Raw genomic sequence first — 18,402 nt, forward strand, 5'->3', positions numbered from 1 at the left:
TAGCTTTTCATTCCTTCTGGGAACTGTTTGCTCATTGTGCACCCTTTCCACCAGCTCTTGCCCTAAGGGAATGTTTGAAAGTCTTTTGGTTACAAGGTGTTTCTCTGTAAATAAAATACATGTGGTGCTGTCAACACAGTTTGCTGGTAAGCGATTTGAAACATTCTACCCACGGAGAATGTTTAACAAACACTTACCCAGTCCTTACTCTACCAGGTGCTGTTTCAAGTACTTTACAAATGCCAGCTCATTTAGTCGTTGGAGGCGGACAGCGTGCAGGGGTTGGAGGCCAGAGAAATGAGTAGGGGTGGGGAATGGGACCAGGCTGCTCTGTCATCTTTGTTCTGCATTGGTTTCCTTTCTCTTGAAGTGTGAGAGAAGTGTCAGTACTAAAGAGAAGAAAGCTAATGGTCCACGATGGGGAAAACGTTTTTCTTGAATTAGGTTGTATTTAATAGATAAACGAATCCTAATATGGTTACCTTACTGTCGTATATGTTATCCTGTAGTTCTCATATTGCAGGGTGAGGCAGTCCATCTCTGAAGCTACCCAGGCTTTGGTGCTTAACAGAACTGGGTTTAAATCTTGACTGCTACTTAGTTATAATTCTTATAATTACTTATAATTCTAGGTAAATGTCTTCAAATGTAAAGTGCAGTACTTCCTAAGGTAGTTCTGGTATTAAATGAGATAATGAACGTGGCAGACCAACTATATTGAGGGCGTTCACTAAATGGTGTGTAGTGTTATTAAGTGCTATAACCGGCGTGAGAGAACTAGAGGCCGTGTAGTGGAGAAGAGAAATCTAAAAACAGAGTTTCACTGTTATCATATTATCAACGAAGGACGGTGAGTGAGGCATCCCCAGGCAAGTGTCAAGATACCCAACCTAACTTGCAGGTGTGGGGAGTAGGGAGTCAGGGAAGTCTTTTTGAAGCAAGTTAGGCCTGATTACTAGTAAAGAAAATGACATTATTCCCAATTATTAAGTGAATTAATAGTCATTACATCATTAATTTATTATTAGGAACAACTAAGATAATAGCAGTATATTTAAAATTTTTGTTTTAAAAAGGTAAATGTATCAGTGAGCAACGTAGACATTAGTTTAGCAATAGCATTTTTGTTATTTGTGTTGCGTGAGTGTGTTTGATTTTTCCCACCACGCTTTTGGGCCATCTTGGCCCTTGTTTGTCTTCAGCTATATTTTGTCGTTCCACGGGGAGACGACTTTCCCTCTCAGTAAACAGCAGGAAGCTGTCCGTGTCTGGCGGTGCTGACTCACGCAGCCACAGGAAGGCAGGGGCTGCCTGACCCGGCCGGGCAGGGCGGCCCGAGCTGCAGAGCAGCACACAGGATGGCGAGTAAGCCACGGGGCAGAAGTCTTCCTTTTTATTTGCAGCATTTTTCTTTGTGTTTCGCTTTTGCCCCACTGACTTACCCGTGAGGAAACAGTTCCTGACGCTTGCTGCTTCTCACATTCACGGTTGCTTTCTCCACTTAGAAGGTGAAAGGGGAATACCGTGTTTACACATAAAGTATCAACTTCCACTTCTGATTGGCGCTGTGTATGTGGGAAAATAGATAACTAACACTTACCAGTCATGCTTGGCACCAGTAAATTCTTATTTGTTGAGTGAAAGAAATAATTGTTGAATGGATTTAATTATATATTTGTAACAGTCTAGCTAAATGCATGAATTGTTAGAATTTGTCGCGAGTTTATTGTTGACTAAGTGCCGCTTTTTAATTACTGAGATTTACAAACCATATGAAGTTCTACAAAGTGAAATCTGGGTGACTTGAAAAGGTGGATAGGGAGCACCGATAATCGGAGAGCAGTGTCTGTGTAACGGTAATTCTCTGAGGGCCCTGGAGGAGCACAGAGATAGGAAGCGGCAGGTGGATTTGCCAGTGGCCCTAATCCTGACAAAATCTCACGTATCTGCGTACCCTTCAGGCCAGAAATTTCTCTTTTCTTTGTTTGACTTTTATAATATAATGCATATTATATTTTATAAGTTTAGTCACAAAGTAATTTATTTTAGATGCAAGTGTGACTTGATATAGGTAAAATGAGTAAGTTTTAATAGTTAATTTGATAGAACCACAGGTCTTGCCTGTTTTGGAAGCCAGTTGGCAGTCCATGTAATACATGGGTCTAGCAAAAAATTATTAGAATGATTTTCACACGTAGTTTATGGAACTATTCTCAAAAGTTCATAGAATCACACTAAATTTAATCTATTTTAGAGTATAAACTTACAAAAATCACTTTTAAGCCATGTTTTATTTGAATGCAAATGATAATGACACTGCTGACTGAAAATGGATCTTATCCAATCGTTAAAACTTAGGTAAGGAATCAGGGACTGGACCAGCCAGCCTATAAATTAAGAAATAAAAACTATTCAAGTTAAACAAATAGACTATCAAAGAAGTTGGACGGGTCCTTTTTGCCAGTATGCAGATATGCCATTTCTGGGAGATATACCTTAATATGAGCATTTAAATAGACCAAGAAAGTCCACTTGCAAACAGCTTTCGGCACCTCATCTCTTACAGCATAGTCCGTCTCGAGTAATGGTGAACAGTTGTCTTGTGTCTCTGGGCGTATGTGTGTGTGACATGCACACTCTGCGCAGCGAGCCTTGCCTTTGCACCACAGAGTTTGGAGGGAGCCTTGTTTGAATATCCTTACCTGGTGCTGGGGCTAGACTTTCCTGGAATTCACCTTTGTCAGTCGTTGCCTTGTGACAGAGCAATGGGTTGAGATACACGTTTACAACAATTTAGAAAGCTTTTACTTGTAAAATCTGTGTTTGGTTGTGTAGGTGCATGTGCACGTGTATGAACGGCCTGTGTTCTTCTTGGATCTCATAGATGCTTCCTTAAAAGTTACAGATGTTAGATAATAAAAATGCAATAAATTCAGCACCTTCTTTTTCATTTGGCCTCTTGAAAATTGCTGTATTTATGTAGTATTCCTCAAAGAACTTGATTGCAGCTTAGCGTACTCTGAAGCACGGGAACTGTATTTTCATTACTGTCTCACGTGTCATGTGCCTTTAAGTCTCTTTGTAGGAACTCCTAACATTTAATGAAATCCTCAGCCGCCAACTCTATGCCGTGGAGATTACCATGAGAAAAATGAAACTTCATGAGATGTTCCACGTACCAGGAGAAACTATGGCCACCTTTAGAGGCTGGCTAAGTAAAGGCCGTCTTTCTACTGATAGCACATCTCTGGAGGACTGCCATATTTGGACTCTTATCTTACAAATACTTGTGTGTTGTCTCCCCCTTGCTGGTCATGTTTCAGTGCTTAATTATGGCAGCAGTAACTTCGTGTGTGTCACAGCTGTAGAACAAAGTGGGTCGCACAGCACGCCTGCGCTTCAGCACCCCAACTTAGTGAGTGTGTGTTAAACCAGGAGGTTTTCTGGCTTATGGGGATATAACAGTTAAAAAAATATGTGTATATACAAAACTTCCTGCTTGTACAGAGCTTATATTCTTTTTCTTCTTTGCATTAGGTTATTAATTCTAAAGGTGGTCTGTTGAATGATGATTATTGAACACTGTTTGTATAACAGCACTTATGTGTATGAGAGGAGAAGGCAAAAGTGAATAGCATCTTGTCCTTGCCTTTGTGGTTGGGGATAACAATTCAGCATTGTTTATTTGAATCCTAGGATATAAATTAGAGAGAAGCAGATATAAAAAGATAGTTTGGGGCCATACTGTGCAAAGCCTTGAGTAACAGACCGAGAAGACTGCACTTGATTCACTTGTGAATGTGGGGCTAGCAAAGATGGAGGGCAGGCTTGTGGTGCGGTTGCTGGTGGGTTCTTCCAGAGGGTATAGGGTAAGTTATGGTCTAAATTAAGTGAGGAGTGGTCAAATTTGTGTCTGGAAAGATTTTTTTATAGCCTCTTGTAGGCAATGCATTGATAAAGGTGGATGGACCAGTTTGAGGGGATCACCATATTTTAGGTGGAAGTAAAAAGCACCCGAAGCAACATACTGGCACTGAGAGAGATATTTGAGACAAGTAGTGGAAATATCACCTACGTGTATGAGAACTTAGTAACTACATGCATAAAGTGACAGCACTGGACAGGTCTTGGATGACCCAACGTTGCTGACTTGCCGGCAGATAGAGTAGTGGGTGTGTGGAAAAACGGAGATGTGAGGAGTTGGGGGAAGGATTTAAGCAAAGTAAACCGGGGGCTGAGTGGGTGAGTGGGAAGTGAGGATTGGAGCAGGCTGGGGCCGTCTTCATTTTCAAGACACTCTCAGGGGACGGGAAGCAGTCACAAAGAGATTGTGTCGAGAGGGAGCAGGAGCAGGGAAAAGGATTTTTCTTTTTTTAGCATAGAGGAGACTTGAGAGTTTTTGCAGGAAGACAGAAAACAGCCAGTCCACAGGGAGAATCTGAAGATGTAAGAGAACTGGTCTGCATAGTTGATGAAACAATGGACTGGAGTAGACAAAGAGGCACTGTCACGACAGTGGGTGGAAGGTTCGCCTTGGCAAAGAGGAGGGATGCTTAAGCTCAGAGAACGGGGTGAAGGGAGAGGGCCTGGAGGAAGCAGAGGGATGTGGTGGTGGGGATGGCGCTGTGCTGTCTCACGGCAGCAGGGCTCGGTCTTCTCAGCAAAGGTTTGGAAGGCGGCATCCAGCATTGCTAAAAAGTAACAAGATGAAAAATGCTGACTAATTTGGTAGTGGTAGACATAATGAATGAATTTGGTGATTACCCTTCTTTAATTTTTATAGCAGTTTTCTCCCGGGCTGAATGGATAATGTTTATGAACTTTGGGCAGCTAATAAAGAGCAGGAAGTCCCATGAGCCAACTCAGTTAAAAGAATCAAATGCCAAGATGGGGTTCATGCGTATGACATAGGAGCCACAGCATGATAATGTCCTTGGCGTTTTTCCCGTAGCTGCTTAAGGAAGACATCTTGAATACCCTCAAGTCTTGGACATTTGGTTTATAGGTATGTTCCTTACATGTGTGACTAATATGCTAATCCTCATGTGTCTCAGCTCATTAATACAAGGGATATGCTGTTGGGATATTACGGGATTTGAATCTTCTTTAGGTTTGTCTAGATGTGGGTGAGATGAAGTTGAAAGGTTACTGTCTTTAGTTCATGACGAATGACGTGATTGCAATGTTGTCTGTGTGGTCGACTGTCTAACTTGCAGGTCTTTGTAGTGGTGCTGACCTGGCTAGGCTGCTGTTCCAGATGAACATAGCTTTAATGTGTTTGACTTGGTTCCAGCCTTGGGGTCCCGTAGCACAGTGGGGTCAGATCGAGAGCCGAGAGATCAGAGTTCTCCTTGCATTGCTGAAGGCCCACTGATCAGTGTGTACCACCTGAAGAATGTAATCACTAAAATGTGCGAGTTTTGCTGTCTTTTCTCAGATTTCTTCCACTGATGTGTAACTGTGTGCAGATATTTTTGCAGAAAATCAGTAATATCTCTTTCCCATTTGCCTTAGTTGAAAACAGACTAACGAGAATTTATACATTTTTTTCTTCTCGATATTGATTTTAATCCAGGCCATTTAGTGTGTCCTTGAAAAAGGGGAAATTATTTAAACCAAAAATGTTTAAAAAACCTTAAACGTTTCCTTATACAATTCTGGTTTTCCCTGCACACTGTCTGCAGACGTAGTCGGATTTCTCGTTCAACTTATCTTCAGTTTACCGTACTTTTGTTGTTCTCCATTAGCTTCTAAGTGAAATTAAAAGCATTTAATCTGCCTCTCCACTTTCCCACTCATGGTGCTGACTCTCTTGGAGACTGAATCTTCCCGCATGTGGGAGGAGCCTCAGCCGCTGGCCCCGGAGCTGGGAGCTGCCCTGTGCCTTCCCTGTCCCTGTGTTGGGGCCTTTGTTCGTCTTGACTGCCCACTCCCACCTGGGTTCTCAAAATTCTTCTTTTTTTTTTTCTTCACAGCATACTTCTACTTTCAGAAAGTATTTATTAGTCAATTATTTAATAAGAGATGAGGGTATGATTTTAAAAGATTACTTGGAATCTGATTTTAGATGTTGTGTGGATACATCTGTTGGGCCAGTATTTCATGTGAAGGCAATTTTCAGACAGTTCAGTGGCTGAAGTGTGCCATTTGGAAGTAGTCTTGCATGATATTCCTTTGCTTAAAATCTTTTGGTGGTTTCCCTTATTTAGAGGACAAAGTCCGTGCTCCCCCTGTGCTGGGTCCCTGCTTGCTTCTCCACCAGGCCCACTGTTGCTTCAGAGTCTTGACACATGGTCTTACGTCTGCCTGGAACACACTTCCCCCCCACTTCTTTGCCAGATTAGGTGTCACCTGCTTGAGAAATTTTCCCTGAGGGGCTGGCCTGGTGGTGTAGTGGATAACTTCACATTCTCTGCTTTGGTGTCCTGGGTTTCCGGGTTTGCTGATTCGGATCCTGGGCGTGGACCTACACACTCCTCATGAAGCCACTCTGTGGCAGGGCCCCACATACTGAATAGAGGAAGATTGGTGCAGATGTTAGCTCAGGGACAATCTTCCTCACGAAAAAAAACAAAAGAAAGAAAAGAAAAGAAAGAAACCTGTCCTTAAATCCCCTCCTACTTTTCTCCTCCATGCTCAGAGTAGTGTGGGCTTCAGGCACTTCCATCATTAAACCGGAAGCAGACATCATAGCACAGTTTCTGTACTATCATTATTTGATTACTTGATTGTCTTTCTCGGTTATAGACACTTGGAGTACAGGAGCATTGTAATCCCAAGTATTAACACAGTACCTAGACCCTGAATAAATATTGGTTGGAAGAAAATCTTTATTCACATTTATGGATAATTCATACATATTATATATTACGCTGACATATGAAAGACTTTTGATTTAATTGAAGTAGAATTTTATTCAACTTTTAAATGAACCATTAACCCATCCTATATCTAATGTATATTCTGTGCAGCGCATGAATTACCTACTAATACTTCTTTTTCTAACAGCCAGGCAACTGAGCTATGTTTCTCCAAGCCCCGCCCTCAGTCTGAGGATGTGGGAGTCTGCACGTCCATGTACACGCTCCTTCCTTCCTGGGTAACCCACGAAGCCCAGGGCAGGGGCAGGCCGTGCGGCTTCTGTCTGACCTGCACCGCAGCCCTGTGTGTGGTCTGAAAGGACAACCAGGGTGGCACTCCGGTGCGGGGCACCTTGTGCTCCTCGAGCTTGTTGGAAGACAAGAGTTAGCTGGTCAGATTCCATAGAGGGGGAGGAAAACAGGAGTAATGAGCAGTTACTGAGCGTTTATGTCTGCTCTCCTTTCCGAAGGCCTGTCCTCCTACCTTTCTTCTGTGGACCGTGTTTGTGTTTGATACAAATAACCCCTGATTTAAAATTTTTTCCCTAGTTGAACTCAGGTTCACTTGGGAGACTTCAGTGGACTGTGCTCTGGATCTCATCCTGTCATCTCTGAGCCTGTCGGTCTTAGCCATTGTCTTCTTGTTAGTTGCAACTATGACTTTTCCTTGAGATTTTATTAGGTAATTCTTAGTTATAGGTTTTTAATTTTGTCCTTAACCTGTGGCTGGTGTAGACTGAGTTAATAACACCATGATTTTAAATGAGACACAATAGATAGTCAATCAATTATATTAGTGAAACTAATTTTTATAATTTCTTAGTAACCATCACATAGCCAGGGCCAAATCTGAATTTAATAACTTCATTGAAAAAGTGTATTAACTTTATAATTCTAATTTTTTATACTTTTGATGCTATCTATAGATAATAAAAATATAGGAAGGTATGTGACCATTATTTTTATTTTCTTCCTTTTAGTTATGAGTGGCTTTACATATTTTGACAGAGTTCAAGGAAAGGAATGAGAGTATGGGGGCTGATGAAAGAAAGTACAGAGTTTTGTTAAAAGTAGGGTACATGAGAGGAGGTAAGAAGCTTTAAAAACAGTATGCAATTATCAGTTGTTATTCTATCTAAGGCACTTTGGTAAGAAAGTAGACTTTTGATAGTAGAAGTATAAAAGTATTCTCCTTTCTCGTTGCACGTATAGAGGTGATCTATCCCAGGCAGAAGTCGCCGTCAGGTCCTCCTTCCCTTTAGTGTGCTGTCACAAAGACTTTTGCAAAAATACAGTGGTGTTTTTTTTCCAGGTAGAACATGCAAACTGTGTTACTGTAGACACATTTATCTATGTCACTTTTGTTGCTTTCTTCACCTATGTTAATGTTTAAGTCCTTCTCTGTCCTATGAGCAGATGACCAAGCAAGTTTGTCAGCTAGTTCAGTTCCCTGCTTTTAGAATCAGGTTAAATGGGTCGCGTTTGGTCTGAGGCAGTGTTTGTATATCTGTTGTTAATCTTGGGTGATTTTTATTTGGCTTATCATTTTACTTTGGAATTTAACCACTCCTTACCTTTCATTAAGCTCCTCTCCCCAAATGTTGACAAAAACAGAGACAGAGCGTGAGTGAGCAAAAACTTACTCTTTATATTTATGTGTGTTTCCGTGATTCATGTTCAGTTATCCAGTCCCTCAATCACCATTCGTTAAAAAAACACTTCAGTCTTCTTTTTGCCTGTATCTGTATTTGTTAGAACATTCTTAGGGGTTCAGGCCAAATTAGTTAGAAAAGCTCTCGATGAAATGTTTTGAATCCCGTGAAGGAAGCAGACTCTGATACGTTATGGTGGACAAATTGGAGACACAAGAAAAGAAGGTTCAGCAGAATGCTTGCGGAAAACAGTAGGAATGTAAATTTTTTGTTCCTCTCCTGAGTTGTCTTTCTTTTTATCATCGAGATCAGAGGTGAAGGCTACCTCTCAGCTGAGAGAGAATTATTTGGCCTTCAAAGAGATCTAAATAGTTTGCCTTAGTTTCCAACATGCAGGATTCAGTTGTTTTCACATAAAATCTGAGTTTTCTTAGCTGCCTCCTTTAATCAGGGCATGTCCTACCGGAACCTCACCTTGCCTCCTCCGTCCCCTCCTCCCTCCTTATACACCTTCAGTTACTCTGCCTCCCTGGCTGTATATCTATTGGAGTCTGCGGCCCTTTGTTGGATGATTCAGTAAGACATTTGTTTAATGATTATTTGAATTTGACAAACCATTGTGAGACGCTGAGGGTCACTGGTCTGCCGGCCTGTGCAACAGGGCATTGAGAATCTAGATTAACTCTGAGACCGAATGACAACGGTCACACAATACACTGAATTTTCCATGCATTTTGCGTTTTTCCAAATCCTAAATAGTAATTGCTTGCTGGTTTCCAAAAAGTAGTTCCTAAAGAAAATTCAAAAGGAAATTCTTTTTTTATCTTCATAGCTTCAGAAGTCATTTCAGTTTTTGTTTTAAAAGATTAAAAAACTCAATTCCTCTTGAAATTGAAAACTCCAAAAATTCCAATGTAATTGTGAACTAGAGTAACTTCTCACTTACCAAGCAAGTGCTGGGTCATTAAAAACAAAAAAAACCAGACAGAAACAGTACCTCCGTTACAGGAACTCATTATATGGAGAAATGATGTGAAAAGAAATTTATACTATATTTGATTTATTTGCTGTAAAGTAAATACTTTATGTGAAGGTATATTGATTTTTTTCCTGCCTGTTTCAAAGTCTCTTAGGGCAAAATTGCTCATGAGTCTGAGAGTCCAGACATTCAGATAATCTCGTGGGAAGACAGCCTTGGATGGAGGCTCTTCACAGTGGCTGTCGTGTCATCCCGATTAAAGCGTGTCTTCACCGTCTTCTGTCAGCTCACTGCCCTCATCTAATAATTTGGTAAAGTGAGAAGAGTGGTCAGAAGAAGATGGTTTGTAGAGCTTATCTAGATTTCTCTTCCACTTTTATAAAACCCTTGAATGGTACCTTAATGGGCACAATATACAGTGAAGCCAATGTCAGATGATAATGTAGTTAAATGGATTTTTTCTTGTTTGAACAAAGGAGCTGACAATTTAATTAATGGATCAGTGTTAGTCTGGAGAAATGCTTCTAGTGGTGAGCAGAGGGCTCTGACCTTTGTGTGCATTTGGAAGGGTTGGTATTTTGCCATTAGTCATGGCAAAAACAAAAAATCCTCAAGATGACATCAAAGTAGAAGTGTAAAGTTGACAGTGGAAAATAAGAACCCAGGATTTTAGAAAGCTCCCCTCCTTGAAGGTAAGAAACACATCTTATCTGTCTTATTATTTTTATTTTAAAAATATCTTTGATGCCTTTCATATTGCCCTCTCTGAAGGAAGCAGTCAGAAACATTTGTTTGTTGATTGAACCATTGAATGAGATGTAATGTGTATTTTGGAGTAACTGGGGCAATAATGACACTGATGCCTCGGCCCAAGTCTTAGAAATTCAGATGTAATTGATCTGGGTGGATCCTGGCTTTAGTGTTTTGTGTAAGCTCTTCAGATAATTTGAATGTTCAACTAGGGTTAAGGGCCACTGGACTAGTTATGTCTTGTGCAAGTCTAAGATTTTCTGACATGGAAGGAAGATTACATATTCCCACATCCTGCGCAATGACTACTGCTTAGTGATATCTATGTGTCCCAAGTTTTTTCTTGATAAGATGATGAAAATGAAAATATCCCTAGGAATGTGTGGCATAAGTCTCCAGCTTAAATGTATATTCCCGAGGACACACGCACAACACACCTGGGGGTGCACATTGTGCGTCATAAGTGTGTTAACTTCATGTGTGCTGTAGATGATGGAGGTGCCTTCTCAGCCTGGTTTCTCTCCAGCTGCTTGCTCCCCAGCATCCCTAATCCCTTCAGGCTCCTCTGAGCCCCACCGGCTGAGAGCATCCCAGGACCGCTGGGCCAACTGGGGGCCTAGAGCTTAATGCAGATTTTCTTCTAAGCAAAGTAGCTGGCCCACTAACTAAGGGAGTGAGGTGGTCAGGTGGATAGTTCTAGCTAACATCAGCCTGATTTGCATTTTTCTAATTATTCTTAGAAAGCATTATGTATAGTTGAAAGCAGTATGCTGTAGTCCCAGGAAATTAAAGCTGTGACAGTCAGGAGACTTGCCTGATAGTCCCAGATGTTGGGGGCCACCTGACCTGGTGACTTTCAGCACAGAGTTTACCTGCCTTTGCCTCGTTTTCTTTTCTGTAAAATGAGAAGCTCAAATTAGTAATCACTAAGCTTCCTTCTAGCTCTTAAAATATAAACTGCTACTTTTGTTATTAGTTTAAAGAATAAGCATCCACTTGCAGCTAAACACTATTTCCCAACATAAGAAACAAATCCAGGGCTGGCCCCGTGGCCGAGTGGTTAAGTTCGCGCACTCCGCTGCAGGCGGCCCATGTTTCGTTAGTTCGAATCCTGGGCGCGGACATGGCACTGCTCATCAGACCACACTGAGGCAGCGTCCCACATGCCACAACTAGAAGAACCCACAACGAAGAATACACAACTATGTACCGGGGGGCTTTGGGGAGAAAAAGGAAAAAATAAAATCTTTAAAAAAAAAAAAAAAAAAAGAAACAAATCCAGGTAAATATACCAGGCAGTGAGTGACATTGACAGTGTGGGAGACTGTGTGTGTGTGGGGGCCTGGGGTATGTGGGAAAGCTCTGGACCTTCTCAGTTTTGCTGTGAAACTAAAATTGTTCTAAAAAATAAAATCTTAGAAAAATTGAAGGAAAAATTAAATAAAAATTAATGACTTCAACACTTGATGTAATTTCATACATACCCTTGATTTGGAGGAATTTTAATTTGAATGTGTCTTAGTGTTATGAATTAAGACTGCACCAATCTAGAAATATTTTTATAATCTGGGTGAGGGTGAAGGCTGTGGGTGTATGTGTGTACTCTTGTTATTGACTTGACTTGAAGTATTTCTACAAAATATAGATAATATTGCCTTTGATTGCCCATTTGCAGGGTAATTATTACTGAAATGGGGAAGGGATTGGAGGATGCCTCATTTCCTACTAAAGGAAAAAGAAAATTTAATATAAAAACTTTTGTTAAAAAGTCAGTCTTTTTATTCTGCTTTAGATCATGGTCAATATTTAACTCAATGAATAATTCTTAGAAAAATCTTTGAAATAATTTTTTGTTATTATATAACAAGGTTAATAACTTCCTTGCATATTTCATACTTTAATTCAATAGAAAGATATAAGAAGTTAGAGTAGATTGGTTTGAGTAATTCTAGGGAGAGTAAATATTAATGCTTGATTCTGTCTTTTAATGGGTTTTTGGGAAGGTTAACAACACATGTGACAAGTTTAATTACTTTTATTTTTTATTTATTTATTTTTTTCGTGAAAGATTAGCCCTGAGCTAACTGCTGCCAGTCCTCCTCTCTTTGCTGAGGAAGGCTGGCCCTGAGCTAACATCCGTGCCCATCTTCCTCTACTTTATATGTGGGATGCCTGCCACAGCATGGCTTGCCAAGCGGTGCATGTCCCCACCCGGGATCCGAACCAGCGAACCCCAGGCCGCTGAAGCAGAACGTGCACACTTAACCGCTGTGCCACTCGGCCGGTCCCTAATTATTTTTAAAATGAGATCTTTAGAAGAATATATGAGAAAACTCATGGTGATTGTATAATTAATTTTGGAATTTGCAGAGCCCATAGTTAATTATGTATTTCTAAACTAACGTATAAATCTCTGGCTAATGCATTGCAGTGGGATCATTGATAGGCTTGCAGAAAATGAAATTTGGATTTTTTTTAAGTGAGAAGAATTGTACTACATCAGGAATTTATAAAGGATAGTGCATGCTTTTTTTCAGACTGATGTACTAAAAGCAATTACTATGTGATGTTTGCAAATTCTTTGGAAGAAAGGCCGTTTTTTGGGACATGCCTTTAAGAAGTCTAGAACAGTTATAAAAGTTGTGGAGGTATAATGTTACATTAAGATAGACAGAATATCTTGCTACAAATACTCAAGAGTAAAGAAAGTCATAATATGGCTTCAAATTTAAGAATTTCTTTCTGCAGCGCTCGACGCTGCATATGTGCATTGTTGCCTCCTTTTATGGAGTTTTCACAATTTTCTTTCACTGTGACTGAACATTGATCACATGAGACTTTTTTTTTTGGTCTTGGAGGAGTTGCCCTCGACACACTGTAAGAGAGCCTTGAGTCTGCTACTTTGACCTGTTTTGATCTTGGGTAAGTAACTTAGGTTGCCAGACCTCAACTTCCTTGTCTCTAAGTTGGAGATATTAATAGTACCTACTTCATATAGTTTTATGAAAATTAAGTAAAACAATATGTATAAAGTGTTAAGCTAGAGACTGCTGTATAGTAAATAATCAGTAAAAGTTGGTGATAACGTCATTGCTATCTTGCCTGTGTGTGCTAAAAATCCTTTGTTCTTTTGCTCTTGGCTGGTGCTCTCTCTGCGAAAATGATGCCTCCAACCTTGTAAAAATTTTCTTCTTTTAAGATCTCAGTATTCCTGGGACAGTGAAAGTAATTAAGTGGTTTACTTAATGGGCCTTCCCTTCTAGCTTATTCTAGATAGGACTAATCAGAAAGTAGGTGACAGTGCTAATTAGAAACAGAAATTAACGTCTTTTATGAGGATAATTTACCTGATGATAATAATTAAGGAGTGACTGTAGGATCACCAGAGGACTGCTTATGGAGTAATTTCTTTAGATGAACGGAAGTGGTTGCTCCCGAGGAAGAGGCAGAGAGCGGGCACTTGCAGTTAGAGAGAGGGGAAGCCATGGTGTGTTGCTGGCATTCATTCTTTAGTTAATAATTGGGCTCATTGAGGTCACCTCTGATGGTTGAAACAGAATTTGCCTCTACTGGTGAAAGTCTATTTGAAAGTTCTTGGCTAAAAGTTTATTTAGATGACATACCTTTCATTCTAGAAGGATCTTCTGCTAGTCCTCTATGGACCAGAATAGTAGTAGGAAAGTAAAAGATTTCCTGGGAAGCCAGAGATGCTGTTTTGAGGAAAGAGTTTATTAGGTCAGTTGAATTTTGTATTAGACTTTGAATTCTCTTTTTTGGATTAGAAAGTGCTCTGTAAAACCAGAAAGGAAGCCAGCTTGCTAAGGAAGTTTTAAGTTACTACATTTCTAATACAACACACACACCGACACACACACCACAATTTCTTTGTCATTCAAAATTCTCTAAGTGAAATTTTAAATTAGAGACAGTATGAGATCCCATGATGCCAAGGTCTTTATCAGAAGAGCAGTTTGGCACTTTTCTTGTCGGTAAGATTTGCCCTGGCTTCAGAAGCCTGTGCAGCTGAGGGTGAGTCATTACGAGAAACTGGCACCAAACACATTTTTACAATAATGCTTTCTAAACTGGTCATCTAGCTAAAACTGGCTAAGGCTGAAAACAGCCGTTTCTGCCTTGAAAGGAAAGAGTAATTAGTATTAAAATTGGTCAGGAAATTTCTTATGTTCTGTGCCTTGATTGCTCTTAGCTTTTTATTAGCACACACTCTGGAGACGTGTTGTGTGCATCAAGTCACAGAGCTCGGGCATGCGAGGCTGGTGGGGTGGTAGCATGCACAGAGTGCACAGTCTCAGAGAGGGGAGCACGTGCCAGGAGATTCACGTGCTTATTTCACTTTGCCAGGCTAGATCTACTGCCCTGGTAAAATGTCAGCGTCTGTTAGGATAGGGTAGTTGTTTTTATCCAAGGAGTCTAAAACACCTTTCAGAGTTTATAAGTTGTTATGAATATAATGCTTTCAGTATAGCACTGTGAAATAACTCTGGTGTTATAATAATGTGCTTTATAATCCTAACCAGCTTACTTTTATATCATGCCAAATACACTCAAATGAGTACAGTTATTAAGCTAGTACTCACATACCTCATTTTGAGCTCTCATGAAAGAAAATTCTTACCTAGTATAACAAAGCCTGTAGCTGTGAGGACGTGGTCCGCAGTGTGGGGACTGGTCTATGGGAGTGAAGAGGGATCGAAGTTGCTGGGATTTTTTGATCTCCCTGGTGATCCTGGTCAGGATGCATCCAGGCTCATTGTAGAGGTTTGCTGAACGAATGATTGCCTACGGGTCAACTGGGAGAGTAAGAAGGAAACCATGAAATGGAAACAAAAATGCTCAGCAGTAAGATTCATGACAGCGTGGGTTCATGACCCAAGTTCTGACTAGTTTCAAAGTTGAATTTATCTCAAGGACACGTGAGAGGAAAGAGTTGGCATGTAGGGTGGTGGAGAGTGGTGGCAGAAGAGGAGGACAGTACTTGTAGTGTTGTTTTCCTCAGAGTAAAGAGAAGGAAGTGCTCAGAGTAATAAAAATATTTAAATATAAACTGAAGAAAACCTCTGGTTCCCTTTTTTGGTAGATGGGGAAACCCAGAGCAGAGATTAAAAGGTATAATCTGCTCTCCAGATGGATCAGCTGAAGTCTCAAAAACAGAAACCGGATCTTCCGACTCTGGGCACGTACTAGGTGCTCCCATCAGCACTATGAAGACCTGGGTGAAAATCCTCATTTGGAGTGGTGTGTTGGGTTTCTAGAATCAATGGTATGCTTGTCTGCTTTCTTCTCAGAGAGACTTAATTTCCCAGAGGTTTAATTTCTTTCAAGAAAGGAAACTGAAGACTTCATTGCCAAGCTTGAGAGAAGAGCCAAGTTTTCTCCTGTCTGAGTTTTATCAAAGGAGAGCTCGCCCTGATTCTGGGGGCAAGGGTGGAGGAGGAGGCCTGGAAACAGAGGCGGTGGAGAGCTGCCTTAGCTCAGTAGTAGGTAGAGAAGAAAAAGGGGAAGTGCAGAGGAAGCAACACTTCCCCGGGGAGAGGGAGATGAATGATTTTGTGTCAGAATCACACTTTTCCCGTCAAAGCAGAGGGATTTAGATGGTGTCTACTGCTTCCACGTGGGAAGTTAGTATCTGAAACAATGAGAGATTGGAGGGCACCTGGCTGGTCCCCGTGGGCAGGGCCCCCGCCCCCCTGGGCCCTGCTCTTTCCTTTGCTCGCTGGTGGTTCGCGGTTCTTCAGAAAATTTGGGCAACTTGACTGTGGAGGTTTCATTAGCTACTATGGTCTGCAGTGTTTTTTCCACCAATCAGTTTATGAGAATTTAGTGTTTGTACGTCCGATTTACTGTTCTTGTTTGAAGCTGGGATCTTGTTTTTCCAGTTGATGGTGTATTGTTTTGAATGCTTCTCTACTACTGGGATCATGCCTTCTTTTTAAAGAATTATGTGTTCATTTAGATTTTCCTTTGTTTTTACGGTAAATATTTATTGAATACCGATGGCCTGCAGGCCGTTTGGTATTCTTTCTTGCTTCTGGGCAAGGAGGACATAATATTAATAAATTTGTTTTGAACATTGATTTGTTTACATAGTTTTGAGAAGAATTATTTCTGGTCACTTGTGGGAAACAATGATAATACATGCTGAATTTTCTAGTTAGAAAATAGAGAAAAAGGTTGTAAATGTTCCGGGATACATTCTAAATACAAATAATGCATAATCAGTAAAGTTCTCAGACCAAAAATAAACAAATAAATTAAAGGTATGTTTATGGCTAATTATGAATCTTTTTACACAGCCGTTAGTATTGTCTGTCAGGAGTTATGTAACATTCTGTATGTTTCTAACTCTCTAACCTGGGGTGAAGGCAACTAACCAACCCGTTTATTTAATGATTTTTCCCTTTGGAACATTAATATGCTTATCTCTATTAAGCAGTTCTCCACTGTGCATTTATGAAAGAATAAGAAAGACAACAAAAATAAAAGAATCAGAAGTAAATAATAACGTAGAAGTATCTTTAGTGCTCATTGCACAAATGTGGAAGCTGAATCTCAGAAAGGTTGAGCGACCTGTGGAAGGGCACACAGCAGGGCTAGCATGGGTCTGTAGTCAGAAGTATGTAGATTCCATTCTCACCCCTTCCCCACTTGAGTGACCCTGCGAAATTAATCTTTCACAGCTTCTCTTTCTTTAAGTGTGAAAAACATGGCAATGGCAAAATTTGCTTTACAACATTAACGAGAGCACTAAACAAATCAATATACTGGAAAGTATCTGGTTCTTTATCTGGTATCAGTGCTTTCTTTCGTAGGAGGCACACGATAAATGCCAGTTTTTGTTTGCCCTCACTGTCTCTTGTCCTTTCTATGACTTAATCTGCTACCCTAGGGCACAACCCTACGATTACCATGCTCCTCATGGGACCAGACAATCCTGCTGGTGTACGTTCTCAACACACACAGCTGTTTGATAACAGGTCTGTTGACTCCTTCCATCATTAAAATTCTGCAGTCATCGTTATCTCAGTTTAACTTCATCAGAGTTCCTACCAGTCATTTAAATGGAAATTTCTGTTGTGGCTATGGTTTATTTGATATCAGTGAATACTAACAGTAGCGAATGGGCAGCCTTGCTGGCCAAATCTTTGCCTTTGGAGTTGGCCAGTGATCACAAGCGCTCCACTTTTACAGCACATTTAGTTACACTTCTAGCAGGTGGACATTTCAATTTTCTAGCCATGTTTAAGTGCTATTGTATAATTAGCAGCCTGTTGTAAATCAGCTAGCCAGTGGTGATTTGCCAGAATGAACAATAGCTGAGATTGTGCATTGCTGACTTTAGTATTATAATCTGAAAGATAACATCCTTTTTCCTGCTTGGTGTGAAATTCTTCTGACATTATATGATTTAGAAAAAGTTGACTCTATCGATTCTGACTCTGGTTTGATACCAAAATAATACAGTATCCATATTGGGCTAGTATCAAATCTCTATTAAGAAGCCGCATGTGGGGGTGGGCCCCGTGGCCAGTGGTTAAGTCCCTGCAGTCCGCTTCGGCGGCCCAGGGTTTCGCTGGTTCGGATCCTGGGTGCGGACATGGTGCTGCTTATCAGGCCATGCTGAGGCGGCGTCCCATGTGGCATAGCTAGAAGGACTCACAGCTAAAATATACTAAATATAACTAAAATAATGTATGTACTGGGGAGATTTGGAGGAAAAGCAGGAAAAACAAAAAAAGAAGATTGGCAACAGCCATTAGCTCAGGTGCCAATCTTTAAAAAAAAAAAAAGGAGCCATACGTATTCTTTGTTACAATTTGTAATACATATTTTCAACAAAAGTCTTGATATAGCAACAGTGGTGAGTAGAAAATCAGTAGCAGTCCCCAGGTCAGAAAAGAATATACCTTGTTAGACTCTAGTATTGGTAATTCACCAATTACTTTAACCATTCAATGACCATAGTGTAGACAAAAGAGAGAGGAAAATGTTTAAAAGGATTCATTTTTAAAAAATGGGCAGGGGAAGAGAAAGTTAAACGAGAAGGTAGATTTGAGGATTATTTTATGATTTCCTTATAAAAAAGTAATATTAACACAATACCAGCAGTGATTACAGTAACAAGACGTGCTTCTAATGTGTC

At 40.4% G+C, this 18,402-nt stretch overlaps 1 protein-coding gene across 15 annotated transcripts in view; it reads left to right on the forward strand.

Moving 5' to 3' along the window:
* The window catches only part of PPP3CA (protein phosphatase 3 catalytic subunit alpha), a 287,954-nt gene that overhangs the window by 62,309 nt on the left and 207,243 nt on the right, over positions 1 to 18,402 (forward strand). For 2 of the 15 annotated variants that reach the window (XM_070263366.1, XM_070263370.1), the window contains exon 1: positions 12,990 to 13,163. The exons of 12 other annotated variants lie outside the window; for them this stretch is intronic. The gene's annotated coding sequence lies outside the window, so the exon portion shown is untranslated. Of the gene's footprint in view, positions 1 to 12,989; positions 13,164 to 15,191; positions 15,523 to 18,402 lie in introns of those variants that run through there. One more of the 15 variants, XM_070263372.1, reaches the window with a different exon arrangement.

This window comes from Equus caballus, chromosome 3 (assembly GCF_041296265.1).
Source record: "Equus caballus isolate H_3958 breed thoroughbred chromosome 3, TB-T2T, whole genome shotgun sequence".
NCBI lineage: Eukaryota > Metazoa > Chordata > Mammalia > Perissodactyla > Equidae > Equus > Equus caballus.